General features: G+C 35.9%; 1 pseudogene; it reads left to right on the top strand.

The window, feature by feature from the left end:
- Positions 1-335: 335 nt before the first annotated feature.
- Positions 336-1,750, top strand: LOC107823748 (ferritin-like catalase Nec2; annotated as a pseudogene).
- The last annotated feature ends 2,148 nt before the right edge of the window (positions 1,751-3,898 follow it).

Below are 3,898 nucleotides of genomic sequence, written 5' to 3'. Positions count from 1 at the left end.
CTAAGTGCTAATTAATTACCTGAAAATGATAATTAACGTACTGTCATATGTTAACCTATGCTAATATAAATATTTTTACTATAGTGTACATAATCTAAATCCTTCTTAATATAGATTTTGTATTAGAGTGAACAACACTGAGAATTTCTCAATATAATTGGACAAGGACTTACTTTCACGTCACACTCACCAATTTTAGAGCTAGAAGAGTCTATCATCTACCGACCACTCTCAAAAGGAGATGGAAGACGTCTAAAATATTCCTTATTATGAAAATCCAAATATAAATATGGAACCAAATGGCAAGCATTATACTCAAATCTCTCAAATTAAAGATGACTTTTAACTCAGGATTTCTCATTCTTATTGTCTCAAGTGAGCTTTTTTATGTCTCCTTTTCTTATCCAATTTGTCCAATGGAGTTTTCAGTGTACAAAGAGGACATAGACTTGCTGTAATTTTCACTAAACTTAGAGTTCTTGGAAGCAGAGTTTTTCTCGTGGTCAGCCAATGGAAATGGTCTTGATGTAATTGCACCACAACTTGTTATGGGAGGACCTCCTCCCATTGGTGGCCAAAAAGCAAATCTTGATTTGTTACCCATAATATTATCAACGAGTTTGCCAACCAAGAAATTGGTCATATAAGGTACGTAGCATGCATGTTCTCTACTAGATCTCCATTCCTCTTTAATTTCAAAATTCTGAGTGTGAATTTCTTCTAAACAAATATTGTTGGCGGTTTTGTACGTATAGGGCAATCTTTTATACAGTGGGTGGATTTCCAAGACCTTTTATGGATTTAAGTGCTGAAAACTTTGCAAAATTCTTTGATAAAGCATTTGGATATAGAACCGGAGCCTCCATTTGATCCCTATAGAGACAGCTTGAGCTACATGCTATCCTGCTATGTTCTCCCATATGTTGGATCGAATGGCTACGTTGGTGCAAATCCCTACATCAATGGCTACAAATCTAAACGAGTAAGTTGAATTCATTAATTCCTGGAAATGGAAAAGTAAATTCTCCATTTGACATTAATAATATTTTGTGTCTTCAGTATCTTGACTTCCATAAATCTCCTAGGAATTGCTCTTCACAACATTTCGACTATCCTATTTTACATAACAGCAATTATATCTAGATAAAAACCAATTCCAACTATGATTTCTCAAACACATAAAAAGGTTTTTAACTATTGAAAATTATAGCTTGTACTACGTACCTTTATATAATGTGTAAATTTTAGTTTGAAAATCATTAAACCAAAAACTAAATGCATTTACCCTCACTTCTTTTTAGGCAAATAGAGCAAATTATTATTTATTCATGTCATGCCAATATTTTTGTTGTTGAATTTGACAGGTATTAGCAGGACTGTTGGGGCCTGAAGCAGGGCAAGATGCAGTTTGCCGTACCTATTTGTACGAGAGAGCTGCTGAAATAGTATTCCCTTATCCATACACCGTAGCTGAATTTACTGCTCGCATTTCAGAGCTAAGAAACCGATTAGGCATGTGTGGAATCAAAGATGAAGGCCTTTTTGTTCCCCCTCAACTTGGAGCTGAAAATCGTACAACAAGCAATATACTCTCCGCAGATTATTTTTCTCTCTCTTATCCAAGAACTTGAGGATTGTCTACGACTCTGGCAATGAGCATGTTCCTGGAGGGTTCTTTCCCGCAGTTGCTAATGGAAAGATAGCAAGAGACTTCTTGAAACAACCATGGAATAAAGAAAAAACACATTAAATTCATTCCTATCCTATATATCATGGAAATGAATTCTCTGAAGCTAATATAAATGATTGTCTTAATTGTTGTTAGATTCATCATATTAGTTAACTGCATATTTTTGTGATATAAAAATAAAGTATCAATTGACCTATCAATGTATAGAAGTTAAAGAAAAAATAAAAGGATTTAGTTATATAACCTTACAATGTAAATATTTTTACTCCGTCGGTTCTGTTTAACCTATGGTAGTATGTTAGATAAGAGTATTGTTGCTCCCAAACGCACACACAAGTATACACTACTAGAAATTCGGCAAAAACCGACCAAGGTCGACCGACCAACTTTGGTCGGTAAAAAACCGACCAAAAGACCGACCAACTTTGGTCGGTCAAAAAATCGACCAAAAAACCGACTAAAGTTGGTCGGTTTTTTAAAATATATTTTTTAAATTTTTTTTTTTTTACGAAACCGACCAACTTTGGTCGGTTTTCTTTGGCGCAAAAATGCGGGAAACTATTTTTGAGTCCCGCGAATTTTATGTTTCAAGAAACCGACCAACTTTGGTCGGTTTTTCAATTAATATAAATAAAAATTAATATTAAAAAACCGACCAAAATTGGTCGGTTAATTCGGCGGGTTATTTAAAAAAACCGACCAACTTTGGTCGGTAATTTTACTTTTTAATAAAACCGACCAACTTTGGTCGGTTATTTTCGTGCGAAAATATAATTAAAGAGTATAAATCAAATAAAAGACAGTCTTAAAACAAAATGTACCAATGATCTAGTGGTAGAATAGTATCCTGCCACAGTACAGACCCCGGTTCGATTCCCAGATGGTGAATCTTTTTTTTACATAATTAAAATACCGACCAACTTTGGTCGGAAAAAACCGACCAACTTTGGTCGGTTTTTTTTTGCAATATTTTTTTTTTTGAATTTAATTGACCGACCAAAGTTGGTCGGTAATTTCCGACCAACTTTGGTCGGTATTCCTTTCCGACCACAAAAATACCGTCCACACGTAAATGGTCGCGTTTTGGTCGGTTTTTGGCCATTACCGACCAACGTTGGTCGGTTTTTTTGGTCGATTTTTACCAGATTTCTAGTAGTGAGAATATCGTTTAGGCTTCTCTCACGAAATACAAACATTTTGCCACACAGGGACTTATGATTAACTATCAACTAAATTAAACCAAACAATTAATCTATTCAAGCGAATCCTAACGTATGAATATTTAACTAAAATTAATCTAGAGTAACAAATTAAGAGATTAAAGAAAACAACGACAAGCTTAAAGACGAATTCAATGTGAGTGAATATTCTAGGGCTATGGGTTAGCTAACAATCCCGTTGAGTTTTTCACTTTAATCGTTTAATTAATTTATCTGGTTCATTAGTTGACAGGGTTAATATTGCTCGTAGCCTTCTCCCGAAGTACTACTCACCTATTCAAGCTAATCTAACGCCTATATTCCTATGAAATTAGACTTAACAAGAACGCATTAATAATTCTTGTATAGTAACCAAGCAAGGCGATTAGGTATATTCCTATCCTAACCGCAAATCCCTCCTCCCCCCCCCCTCAGAGTTAAGATCTTGCTCTACTCAATCTTATATGCAATTTAGAATTCCCTCTCCCGAGTTCAATCCTATATTCGTAGATAGTATTCAATTGGTAATCAAGCAATCAAATAATTAAGCGCAAGATTGAATAAATAAACCAATATGATAAAATAGTAAGAACAATTTAAACTTCAAACTACAACGTTCATGTAGCACCCAACAACTCTTGAACTAATAAACTATGAGATTAAAGGAAGAGAGGAGAAGAAAAACTAGTTGAAAATCACCTCCAAGCGTGGTGCTTTTGCCTCCGATCGCAAAACTCCCCTAAAAATGGTGTTTCATGACTATATATATGTGTAGGGAAGAGACCTAGACGAAATAACCAAGTCCAAAACCAAATAGGAGATAAAGTAGGCTTTAAAACCCAGGAACACGCTCGCTACAGGCCTCGCGCCGCGACCTCTGTCGCGAGCTTCATCTCGCTGTAACCGTGGCCTCGCGAGATTTGTTGCGCGCCTCCTCTCGATGTAGGCCTCACGCCGCACGCTCAAACACGAGCTAAATACCTCGCCTCGCCTGCTCTAATGCGAGCAA

The sequence above is a fragment of the Nicotiana tabacum genome, chromosome 24, assembly GCF_000715075.1.
Source record: "Nicotiana tabacum cultivar K326 chromosome 24, ASM71507v2, whole genome shotgun sequence".
NCBI classification, from domain to species: domain Eukaryota; kingdom Viridiplantae; phylum Streptophyta; class Magnoliopsida; order Solanales; family Solanaceae; genus Nicotiana; species Nicotiana tabacum.
This window is presented reverse-complemented; position numbering and strand designations above follow the sequence as displayed.